At 36.1% G+C, this 12,980-nt stretch overlaps 1 protein-coding gene across 1 annotated transcript in view; it reads right to left on the reverse strand.

Annotated features, from left to right (window-relative positions):
- The window catches only part of KCNH7 (potassium voltage-gated channel subfamily H member 7), a 209,232-nt gene that overhangs the window by 140,813 nt on the left and 55,439 nt on the right, over window positions 1-12,980 (reverse strand). The window lies entirely within an intron of this gene.

Below are 12,980 nucleotides of genomic sequence, written 5' to 3' on the forward strand. Positions count from 1 at the left end.
GTGCTCTGACAGCCACTCCTGGTTTAATGCAATTTGTTACGCCATATATGTGTAAAAAAGGGAGGCATGGACATCCCTTTTTTGTTTTTGTCAAAGGAGAATACAAATTCTAATTTATTAGAATTTATTATTTGTTTCATTAAAATGCTCAAATCTGACTTTCTCAAGAAGATTTTCTATCTGTAAAGTCCCAGGAAAAACACCAAAGCACTTTCATGGCTGCAGTAAATGTCCAAAACCTTTATCAAACACACCCATGCATCTAAAACATTCAGCAAAATGCTTCATTTTAAAAAGTAAATTAAGACAGTGGCTTTCTAAATGCTCTAGTGCTGTTATGATCTCATGGAAATAATTGCTAATAACATGATATTTTGCCATTGGCAAATCCAGCAGACAGCTCTGGGGAAAATAATTAGCTTTACTCTGCTGAAGTACTTTTGTAAAATATCTGATCACTCTACCAAGCAAACAAAACATTGCATAGGTGTTAAGGAGTAGGAAAACATATGCCCAAATACACATTTTAAAGAGCTGCAAATATCAGTAACAGAAAATTCACATCCTTGACTACAAATCTGGAAGATGGAATTTTCAAATGTACTTCACAGAATCTGTTAAAAAAGTCACAAAAGGATCCCTATGAACTAGCCCATGAAAATAGTGTCAAACTCTATTAAGCAGTCTTAAGACAGCACTGTAGAAAGTTAAAAAAATTCTAGTTATGCATTATTAGTGTATTTAAAATGACATTTTTTTTCTCTTTAATCCTAAACGTAGAGCAAACTTTCTTTTGTTATCTGGTGGGGCTGCAGAATAGATTCTCAAAACTCTACGTGCTTCTAGAAAACACATGCTTATTTTAGTTTTTAAAAAGTTTGTACAGGGTGTCCTGTAATTTTAAGACATAATTAAAGTTGTCACCTTCTTTTTTATTATCCCAAATGACTACTATTCTGGTCAATAGATTAATTTCAACATTTCTATGTAATTAAGCACCTTTCCTTTGATTGCAATGTGTTCTAGTGTAAGGACATGTTAGTTGGAACACTGCAGACCTTTAGACTATCAGTATTTTAGGCATAATTTTCCACATATGCTCTCATTTTTCTTTTTCAGATTCAATTCCTAATAAGTATGTCTTAATTTATCTACAAAACTCAGTTCAACTCAGTTTTAGTGCCAGATGAAGTGCTCAGATTTCAACAGCATTCAGCTCCCAGACAGTGAGCCTTTTTGAAAACCTGCACCTGATTTACTGCTCAAGTATGAAGGTGTCAAACTGACTCTTAACTTCAAGCAGCTAATTGTTCATTTGCCTCTTTACTTTGCCATGAAATTCACTGAAATACAGATTTACCATACGTAGCAAGAGGTCATTGAATCCTGGGTAGTCAAGGTATGTTTGATCATCCCCCACAGGATTATTAAACACAGAAAATATGAATATGGCTTGTCCTGTTGCTGAACTTTCCACAATCTCAAATAGTATTAGATTCTCTTTGCTTATTCTCACAATACATTTAGTGTAATTTAGGATTATTGCAGTGGCCATCTAAGCTACCTAGGACAATTTAAGAACTATTATGTCTACTGAGCAGAGCTTTCTGTGCTAGGTATGTACTTCTGACTTCATGACTATCCCCATCCTAGTGCTTTATAAGCCACATTCACTGGCTCTATGTAGCCCATTTTGATCCTCACACAGGGAATGAGAGCTTAAAATAGCCTTCCAGGCTTTCAGCCCTAACCTTCTGGTACAAGTCAGCATTTAGAGAAGAGAATAAGATTCATCAAAAAAATAGATGGAACTTCTGTACCTAAATTCCAGTATTTATTAGGCAGCCTCAATGTTTCTGAGATCTAACTATCAATTGCAGAGCAGCTAGCCTTTATTTTATTAAGGAATAAATATTTCCAAATGGTAAATATCCTGAGACAAAGTATTTTCTTACCCAGAAACTGTCCATCTTTTGCAGCTATTTTGGGCTCGTGGAAGCTCACAAATGGAATTGAATGTGATCTATTATGAAACATGCTGTTAAAAATAAAACCTTAGAAATAACACATTTCTATCTAGCAGGGAATGATTGATTATTGCAGCACATAAAATTCAGTATGTTAGCAGAATAACTGTAAAGAACCATGTTAGAGTTGTTGCATATAAAACTGGAATCTTTTGTTGCTTAAAGGGAAGTAGACTTTCCAAAACAAGGAGGTGGCTAACTAGAAAATATTTTAAGACGTAAGGACAGAAATGGTGATATTTTTATGGCACATCAGATTCATTTGTCTTTTTAAAGATATATTTACAGCCATCAGTTTTTCAAATACTTATGCTCAAGAATATCCACTTTGTTGCTTATCATCTGCTGTGTGAAAACCTTTTTCATCTTAGAAATGTCCAATGGCAAAATATTCAGTAAATTACTGTTACAAAGGAGATTTCTTAGCCTGATATTATACTAAGTCTTTCTGTCTTCCTTTCCTCAATAGGAAAGAAGAGAAACAAAACTAAAAATGAGACAGCACATTTTACTTTAGCTGGTATAGGTGATACCTACCTTTGTGTTTGTGAGGGTAATTTTGCTCTTGATTCCAACTTATTTGTTCTAACTGTACTCCTGACATCATAACCATATCCCTGAGACAAAAAATCAGTTTAAAACTGGAGCACACACCTATTCAATCCTAGTGCCACTGCAGATGGGGTTAGGGTATCCTGTAGTGATGTTACAACGAACTAGAGAAATGTAACTAAGGTTCATCATGGAAGTGAAAAACACACACCAGGAGACTTACAAACATGTTACAGTTTCTGCCATAAGGCCATCCTGTCATGACAATGGAACATCCTTGCCTAGTTACATGTACTATTGTTAGACATACATCTCATAAATATCTGGGGAGTATTGGAAGGACAACATAAAAACTACAGAAGCTTCAAACCCTGATTTTTGTAGTATCCATCTTTTCTACTATGTGAAAGTAGATGAACTGGGAGTTTAGTTTTACTACTGTCATAGATGATCATAATCTATTGATCTCAGTTAAGATTTTCCGACAGTGTCACAGGTGAATTTGACCTTGTATTCAGTGTGTGACATTGCGTAGCCAAACAAATAATCACAAAATGTATGTAGAGAGCCACGCTAGTTTTTGTCGCACAACTTTCAGAAGTTGGCTTTTTATAGAAGTTGTTTTATTTGTATGGTTCTTTACTCAATTTTTTTAAAGTTGCCTAGCAGAGAAAGTGATGGCTATGGCGAAATACTCCCCAGTATGGAATTAACAAGACAAGTGATACTGTGAACTGAAATTCTTCACATTCATACACTGAGATTTTTTTTTCCCAATCTCTCATAGGCTTTGTGATATATTGTACTTTGAAATTGATGAGCAGGCATATGAACCTATACAGTTTCAACCTTTTCATTCAGGAGTTTATGAAAGAATTTGAGTTTGAAACACTGAAGATTCTGCTATTGCTATTTCTAAAACCAAATCTGCACCATGTTGGGAACATATAATTTCATGACTGATTGCTGTTAACAAGCATATGAGTGTTAAATGCAAAAGGAAATAGGAACTCTATGAGTTCGATGCTTTCAAGAAACATAGAAGGTCTTCACCAATATATTTATCCTTAGAAAAAGTTATTATTAATGAATATCACTAGAACAATGGTTTTGCCAATTCCTTTCTCTCACAGTGTGTTTTATACCTTATCTGCATCTTCTGAATCTTTTTTCCAAATTTGATCGCTATTCAACCCAAACTTTTAATGATTTATAGTAAAGGATATGTAAATCAAAAGTTTGAGGTTAAACCAAAGCAGATCAAACATAACTAAAATGTTTCTACTGATTTCCATTGATTTCTAATTTGCAGCTTTTGTGGAGATTTGACTTTTTGTCCCAATTTACAGTGTAAAGAGTTTTGTTTTTTTTTCTTAATTTCAAAGGTGTTCTCAGATTGGGGAAATTATGTCCCACCTGGTTCTAATAATAGCATGTTTGAGTGGGCTGTGTTTTCAAACCTGCTGTGTCTGAGTGCTTTGCCAACAGTTAAATCAGGGTAACCTACCTTAAGTTCTTAAAATGCCTGACACTTGTGTAAGTGCACCAGAAAACTATGAACAAGAATAGACTCACAGCCAGTGAACTGTGCCCCATTGGCCAGACTGGAGTTTACTTTGTCCCTTGCATTTACTTGTGCATTTCCTAAAACAATTGTTAAAGAAAGTAGACCTCTAGCCTAGCCCTCTCTGAAACCTTTGGAATTGCCTGCACGCAAGGGGAAGAAAGATGCAGGTACAGAGTCACTGCACCATCACATTGAAGAGGTAGCTGGTTGCTGAGTGCCTTCAGTAAAGGTTGTAGGGTTGAGACACAATGGGACTCTTGTATTACAGTACCTATTCTGGGATTTGTGGCTGTAATTGAGGATATTGAGCGGTTAAAAAGAGGATGTATGAAATTGTATCTCCATCAGTCCAGCCAAATTCAGTGTCACTTTCTGCTTTAGAAGGTCAGGGAGAATTTACTTGTGCAGAATTCTTTCTCAGGGAGGGTGTCAATTTGTTATAATTTAATGGTTTAATTTCAATGTTTGTTTTTCTTGCTGATTTCATTTTTCCATTCACTGAACCTTCACTGCTGACATTTGCCCAAGGTCCTGCAGCCCAGCGTGAACCCAGGGAATGCACAAAGAGCTTCAGAAAACACCAGGCTTACCCACCTCGAGGCATGTGCCTTGGGCCTATCCTGCTCCACACAAGGGTTTGCTGCTTGGTGCACAGTTCCACTAAGACACACAGGCTTTACCACACACATATCCCACAGCAGAGCCACAGCTGAGATCATATCATCAGAGATGCTGAAATGTGTAGTCTGACTTTTAAATCAATCCTATTTGTGTTGAGTGCATTCTTAGCATTCTAATTTTATCATATCATGAGTGCTCCAGCTGGAAGCAATGTCTGACAGTTGATTTCAGGAAATTTTATGGCATTTTTATACTCAGAACAGAATAATCATAGTCCTGCTCAGCCAAGGTTCTCATAAAAATGTTAAGGATAATGTGTATGGAGGGTGCTAAGGCTTAAATAATTCTGAATCTCAACACTGTGTTGTGTCCTAGGAATGCTGTTTCCTATGACTGTTGCAAACATTTGCTGCAGTGTCCACCTATATTACACAATCTATCCTGCAATTTTAAAACAAACAAGTTGTATTAAAATGCTTTCAAAGTATGAATGTTTTGTTGGTTTTTTTTTCCCCCAGCAGTCATGCAAATGTCCATCTGTGGACAGACAGACTCATCTTTTTGTGACAGATGCATATTTGTGTGGGTCTGTGGTGGACTTAATGATTAATCATAATCTTTGAGGAAATATGCAAAGTAGAGCACTAGCACAATACAATGATATTATCTGAAAGAAATGGTTTTTCATGGACACACTGGGTCACTCTCAGCAGTGCAGAGAATGAAACTGCAGGGCTTACACCTTCAGAATAACGACACAAAAAATTCATGTGCCATGCTTGACTGGGTCAGTGTATATGAAGAAATTAGACTGCAATGAGTCACTGTTTCTACTTTTTTACTTTAAAGCAATCCCATCTTTTGAAGTTAATCTCAAATGATTGTCTCTGGACCGCTTCTCAAATGTCTTTAAACTCAACAAATTATCTACTTTACTTATGTATTTTCCACTTATTTGAGAGACAGATCTGCAGTGTGTTTCCATTCATTGTGGCTTATCCAGAAAAGATATGTTCATCTATGCTGTCTCATTCTTCAGGCCACTGTGTTAATTCTTGACTTGCAAGGGTAAAAAATAAAAAATCAGCACTGTTGTAGTTAAATTACACTGGTGTAAACACCAAAAATGAATGGAGAATCAGTTTGGGGTTGATATTTTCTTGTAAAACCCAACATTTCTGCAATATAAATCTTGGATGGTTTCTGAGACTGGAAACATTCTAGTTTGTATTTTGGGGTTTTTTGCTTGTACCACTATGATCTTTGCAGGAAAGTTTTACCATTATCCTGTTATCATAGCAAAGCCTTGACTATAACCTCTGCCATGTCTGAAAGAAAAAACCATGATCCCATCTGGAAGATTCTGCCTCATTTTATCTTTACACTTAGGTTTTCATACAACATTGTTTTGGTTCCTTGAACAAGTGGTGGCACATTTATGGTGGGACTAGACTAAAAGATGTCTTTAAAATGCATAAGATAACAAAGCTAGATGGAAAGAAAGTGTCCATTGTGGTATAAACTGTAAGAAAAAAAGTAGTTTAAGAATGTATATTGTGCTGTTCCAGCGTAGTATCAGACTTTGATTTCTACAAAAAATATGACATAGCATGAACAATAAAATAAAATTGAACCTTAATATTTTTACTGTCTTCCTTCTTATTCCATGTAGTTAAACTTTGATAATACTGAAGAAGTCTTATTTATGGGTTAGTGAGGGAGGATTGAAGGCAGAAGGTGCTATATAGAGCAATTTAATTGCAAGCAGTTCCACCTCTGGCCTGTCTTTAAAGATCCACAAGGATCAGCACCATTCTCTTTGCAGCTGTCACATAAAAAGTCTGTTGAAAGCTACCAACAGTTTTATATTTTAGTGTGTAGTCCATTTTATCTAATTGTATAGCCAGTTAGGAAAAATATCTTTTAGTTAGAGAAACACTGCAATTTCTGAAGATCTTAATCAAACATAGCTGAAAACCCTACTTGTTGTAGCAGAACCATCATTAGGAAAGCTCCTTCCATATACACACAAACCCCTGCTCTAGGCTTTGTGCTGTGCTAGTCAGTCTCATTTTCTGCTTGTTAGATGTGACCTGTGCTGCCACTGCCTTTCTCTTGCAATTGTGTCATGCAGGGGCATAGGTAAGACTCGTTTTTTTTCATATTTACAGTCTCTAAGCACATGTCCAGGGCCTGGGTCCTAACCAGAAGAAATGTACTCAGTTCGGTTTCTCAGATCTTATTCCAAGCTTGGGGTGCTTATTAATTCTAGTTTTCTATTAACCATTGCAAATCCACAGTGTATTTAATAGCATACCTACTCTTTAGGATATGATTCTCTGTAGGAAACTTTACACGATGGTTGTGACAATTCATATTACTTAAAAGTAGCAGTTGCCTAAGTTCTTTTTTGCTGACCTTGTCAGCAGCTTTACTTTATCCTGCAGGTAAGAACCTCCTGTTCTTTTTAAAAGTACACGGACAAAGGAAACACAGACAACATGCCTCACAAACCCAGACCCAGTCTGAGTGAGTCTTGTTCAAGTCACAGAGTGCAGCTCCACAAGTTAACTTTTCCAGTGATCTTAGCAACACTGAAGTAGGGAGTACAGGAGTAGTCAGGCTTCTACACATGTCACGATGGGAATGATTCCACACGGAGGGTACTGGATCTGAACCTGCAGGTGGTTTAACATCCAGGCAGGCTCAGGAAGAACACTGCAAAGACCACAGAAAGGTGAAGTAATTGGAGCTGCTTCAGGCTTTCATAGTCTTTGGTGCAACATGATAACAGAATAGCACATAGTATCAAGAAGAAATCCAGGCAGAAGAAAATAACCTGAGAGAAGAATGGAAGAGACAAAATCTCCAAAAAGCTCTAAATATAGGAGAACAAATTTGAACTCTTGATATCAGAGACCAGTGGAAAGAGATTCAGACAGCACTGTCATTCTCTATTTGCAGACAGAGTGTACCAGTAAACTGATGGTAGTTTTAGTTTGTAATAGAGTTTAATGCGTTCCATGTTTTTCAGTTAGCCTTGGCAGGGAAGATGACTGTGATCTTATATTGTTATAAAAACACAGTCTGCATAAAATGATAATACACAAGAGACACATAACTCATCATTCTAATTTCCTACGCATACAAAGTGAAAATGAGTTTGTACAATTTAATGAAAAATCCAAGAAAGTGTCTGGTAAGATTTTGCTCTGAGGCTGGAGCTAGAGTGAGAAACTGGTGGATTCCTGGAAGAGTCTGACTTGAATCTTTATAATAAAACAGCAATTAGGAATTTTCAGTTTGAAATAAGACAGTAATAATGTTATTAGCATGAAAAAATTACTAAACGTAGTGATATCTATTAATATCTTTGGAATCTGAAAGATATTGTCAAAGTAGATTTATGCATAAATAGGAAACTATCAAAAGTGGTAATGAGTAAAAAATTGCAGTAAGACCACTGAAAGAGGACTTAATTAGCAATTAGAGTAAACATATATCCAGCTGTGACTTTATGAGGAGCATGCAGCCATTTAGTAATTCAGCAAAGTAAATTAATGTGGGCAGAGAACCAGACTTAAAACAGTGTCCCTGCTCCTATTTACAGAAGTGCCTCATTCAGTGATTGTGTATGCATCAAAAACAAGTACTGTACTGAACCACTTGAGTGAACAGAGGAATAAGAAAGATGATTACTGGAGAAAAAGAAGACAGAATCTTCAGATATTGAAGAAGTATGTTATAAAAAATACTATTTTCTGCTGTTTTCAAACAGAAGTTGTGAAGCCTAAAGGGTAGTGTATATTTGAAATATTGCCTTTTCCCTTACAGTCTATTCTAACAGCATTATTTTACTGACAGAAGCACAATTTATTCAGCAAACAAGGCAAACATTTTGATTGTGCCCTGACTTCACAGAGCAGTAATGTTGCTAGGATAAAAAGAATCTGTGTTCTTCTTATAACTTCTGTTTCTAAAGCAACAAACAAAACAAGTGTCCAACCTTCAGCTCTCAGACTTTACACCGATATTGTCTTAAAAACACCCAAATCTATAAAATGGCCTTTAACGACAGGTTACATCTTCGACTGTAAACCTGTATTCGAGTACAGCATAATTAAAATATTTCTGGCTTATACTCCTCCTGTAATTTTAAATGTTCTCATAAGATACATCAGTTCATCAATAATTGGTCATGTAATAGCTTAGCCAGAAGAAAAATCTATAAATTGAAACAGTAGTTTGAAAGTTTAAAATCTTTTTGTAAAATTCTGTAGAAGAGAGTGTTCTCTTACCATGGACAGCGTGCACTGGTCATTCTAACTGTAATATTAAGAATGAGCATGATGATCAATAAATTGAAGTTTTCTACTGCATCTCATTTTGCAAAAGTAATATTTTATAGCATTACAAATCTAGGTGTGTTATTGCTCTGTTTTCCTCCTGGCAAGTTCTTTAGGTGAAGATGAGAATAGTCAGTACTTTTTTGTGTAAGCCATACTGACAGCAGGAAAGTAATTTGGTCTCTCTCTGGTAAGTTATTACAGAAAATTAGACAGATGATCTTGTGGTTACATTTCTACAATCAGTGATGGGAGCTTCCTGTCATTGCAGTAGGTTTCTTGTATGAGATTGGTTCAATTGCTTGAAATCAAGCCTCCCACAGCGTCCTGAGCAGTGTCCAGAGTAAAGCCAGGCTTCTTACAAAACTCTAATCTCACTTTATCACCTGCCAAGAGCTAGATGTTCAGAGCAGTTCAAAAGCCAGAGAAGCATATTTTTATGAAGGAACATAAAAAGTGCTGGGGGTGAAATGCAGTCCTAATATACCAGGTCTTTAAATTAAGTATGTACATATTCATCCTTCAGTCTCACTTCCACATCCGTAAAATAGGGACAATATTGAATGTATCTGCATAGAGTATGAAAGATCTGAAGACAAAGTGATTTAATGTAATTCTTAAGTGTTCTGCTGGTAAAAAACTACCAAGAAGCCAAGTGGAGAATATTTTTTTTCAAATGTCTCCATATTTCTTACTTCACGGAATCAGAATCACAGAATATGCTGGGTTGTAAGGGACCTATAAGGATTATTGAGCCCAACCCTTAGCCTTGCACAGGACCATCCCCAAGAGTCACACCATGTGCTGTAGAGTATCATCCAAACACTTGAACTCTTGTCACACTTGGTGCTGTGACCACTTCCCTGGTGAGTCTGTGCCAGCCCCCTCTAGGTAAAGAACCTTTTTATAATATCCAGCCTAAAACCTCCTCTGACACAACTTCAGGCCATTCCCTCAGGTCCTGTCACTGCTCACCACAGAGAAGAGATCAGCGCCTGCCCCTCCTCGTCCCCTGACAAGGAAGTTGTAACTGCAATGAGGTGTTTTTCCAGGAAATATTTGGTGTGAACTGCCTTTACTGTTTGTCTTTTCTGGGAGACGGCAGCAAAAAAGAGGTTTTTACTCCATATTCTCAAGCACTTGTACAATACCAATACCAGGGATGAATCTTACAGTTCATTCTCAGTTGCATTATATACTATAATATCACTATTTTAGTCTTCCCAAGTAGCACATTTTCAGGAATATAAATTAGACATCTATCTTTCTTGCCCTAATTGCAAGCTTCTGGGATCTCTTTGTGTATAAGATATTGTAATCTAAGACTGGTTTCGGAAAGTAAAATGTTTACCAAGGTAAGAAACTCATTGTAGATACTCTGGAAACTTTTCCTGTTTCCTTCTAAAATCCTCAAATGAGGTGAATATGAGTATGCTTTCTTTCTGATTTATACAAAAGAATAAACTCTCCCTAATTTAGAGAACACAGAAGTGCAGTGAAGGTTTTCAGAATAAATCTTTCCTGACAATTACAGCTAAGCATACCCCTTCAAGAGACAGGCAGAATTAACCAAATGTTTGCAGAGTTTATTTTTAAATAGAAAACTGTGATTTTTTTCTCTTAATAACAAAAAAACACAGAGCAGTCTACTCTTTTTAATTCTTTGCTTATTGATAACTGAGCTTGCAGATACATCCTTCCTGAATCTGCTTTCAGTGCTTCCCTTCTCTATACCTGCTGGTGATAAATAATATTGCCTTATGTGGTCTATTGCAAGGCCATTTATATCATTCTCTGAATTAGTGGATATTTTTAGTCATGTTTAAAATGCTAAGAGCTGTTGGCTACTGCCAAGATAAGTAAGCAGAGAATACTGTCACTGTAGGGTTTGCTGTGTCTTGCTGCTTGGGAAACACACACAAGTCATGCACTGATTGACAAGGCCTCACTGCTGCTCTTGACAGCTATCAGGAGGGTTGCCATGTAGTTTAAATTACTTGCATAAAAATGCAAAAAAAAGAAAGGAGATTCATAATGTACAGTACTTTTGCACTAATCATAACCCTTGGGCTTTCCACAAAAACTCGTATGTAAGCTATGAAATCTTTTCTCTGCTTATACAAATGCACAGCCAAAGCACAGCAAACTGCAGAGCAGTGAACAGATATTTACTCACAATACTACTGGTTTTAGAAAAGAGGATCAATAATGCTAGTAATAAGAAAACATTATCCTGCCCAATTTGGTGCTTATCCCAATTTCTAACTTAAAATTATATTTAGCCTAGAGAAATTGAAGCTATTGCTTACTCAAGAGTTATGCCTGTATAGAATATTTCCCTTTGTCTTATAGGGGAGACACTCTTTAGTGTTCAAAAATAAAACTTAACACTCAGCAGCTTTCTTGGCCGTAAGATCTTTCCACTCCCACAACTGGCAGCACAAGCTTGCCAGAGGCATGTGCTGCTCATTTTTGCAGTGATAGAACAGAGTATCCCATAATGTTTCCAGTGATTCCCCACAGAACCCAGTTCTGTCTGACAGAGTTTTTGCAAAACAAGAAAGTTTCCCTAGACTCCATGGAAGAATATAATCTAAAAGGAATGGTGTGCAGGTGATATTTCACTGATTTGAAGGCTGTTGGGACAGTTTATTGTAACAGGAGGCAGATTGTATATCAGCAAATAGAACATAAAAAAATGGATCCAGAGCTTAAATTTCAAGCTCATAGATTGCAAGGAAATTAAGAACTGCTTCTTGTCCTAGTTCATAAGATGTGACTAAAAAGGTGAGCTGTAAACTGGTAACACTCTATGATGCACAGAATGACTGTATTAGAATGATAAAATGTGAATGAATCGAAACTCAGCAAAGTTGTGCCAATTTTACTCTGATAGACCAATAGACCTAAGATAAAACTTAGGTAAAAATCACAAAGTGATTTAATAATGAACTTGCATCATTTACACCATACTAACATTTCACTAATCTTGACATGCCGATTAAAGCTTTTCTTGAAGCAGGTATGTTCTGACAAGCCTTTATTCCACATTGAGAATTTATGGAAACCACATGAAAGCAGTTGGTTTCCAGAACATACTAGATACACAAAATGTCTGGCAGCAACTAGCTGACTTCAAATCAGTTAGCCAGTTAATTCTCATTAGCTAAGCATGATTTTATTCTCAAAGTTAAAGAGATCTGAAAGCAAATGCCTTCTGATCTTACTAGCAAGAAGTGTGTTGTAATACCAAAATAGCATTCAAGATATTTGAAAACATAATACTATAAAATACTGTCCTTTCAGGGTCCCAAGAATCCCCTGGGTTTTTTTGGTTGGTTTTTTTTTTTTTGGTTGTTTTGTTTTTGTTTTTTTTTTTTAATTTCTTAAAGCATCTGAACATCAAACCCTTCAATGCTCTGTGCATCTGTAAATTAATTTTCACTTCTAATTTTAGTCTATATACTGACAGGAAAATACAAAGCAGTCCTGTCAAGAAAAAGAAGAGTCTTTATAGTTAATTTTCTTATTAAAATCAGAATTATCCTGATTTTCTCACAATACCTTATCTCATGAGATTCTTAATCCAAACTTGAATACTTAATAGGCTTTGACAGTTGCAGTGAGTTTTAGATTACTAAATTCATTGGTTTACATAGTAAATTTAGGATCTAAACCAAGCATTCTTACATTACAGAACTAGTAATATACACTTTATTTATAGTTTTATATCTTCCTGTTAGGCAGCTTCTTTTTAGCCCTTAACAGGCTATGAGGTCAGTAAGTTAATGCATGATTAAAACATTGAGTGATATAAGAAATGAGAGTTTTAAGTCAATGAGAGATATGGCACTGATCTTTTTAATG

This window comes from Pithys albifrons, chromosome 8, assembly GCF_047495875.1.
Source record: "Pithys albifrons albifrons isolate INPA30051 chromosome 8, PitAlb_v1, whole genome shotgun sequence".
In the NCBI taxonomy this organism is placed as follows: Eukaryota; Metazoa; Chordata; class Aves; order Passeriformes; family Thamnophilidae; genus Pithys; species Pithys albifrons.